The sequence below is a fragment of the Phyllopteryx taeniolatus genome, chromosome 20 (assembly GCF_024500385.1).
Source record: "Phyllopteryx taeniolatus isolate TA_2022b chromosome 20, UOR_Ptae_1.2, whole genome shotgun sequence".
Lineage (NCBI taxonomy): Eukaryota > Metazoa > Chordata > Actinopteri > Syngnathiformes > Syngnathidae > Phyllopteryx > Phyllopteryx taeniolatus.
Genome location: NC_084521.1, coordinates 2,879,620 through 2,879,909, shown reverse-complemented (window position 1 = coordinate 2,879,909; position 290 = coordinate 2,879,620).

The window sequence follows — 290 nt, the reverse complement described above, 5'->3', positions numbered from 1 at the left end:
CCACATTCGCTTTTATACCTCGAGTAGTCTCCCCCCACAATTCGTAGACCTCCCCCAGTTTATGTAAAAAAAAAAAAAAAAAAAACAGACATAATTCAGTTTTCACTCACATACGTAAGTGAAAATCATTTACACTACTGAAGTACTCTTCCACACACAACTGAAAATATTTGACACAAACATTAGAATTCTTCAACATATTCTTCATAAAAAACTAAACTATTTGGAAAATTAACATTGTTGAGTTTTTATCAAATAATTGGTTGGCTCAATCTAGTTAAATTAATGCC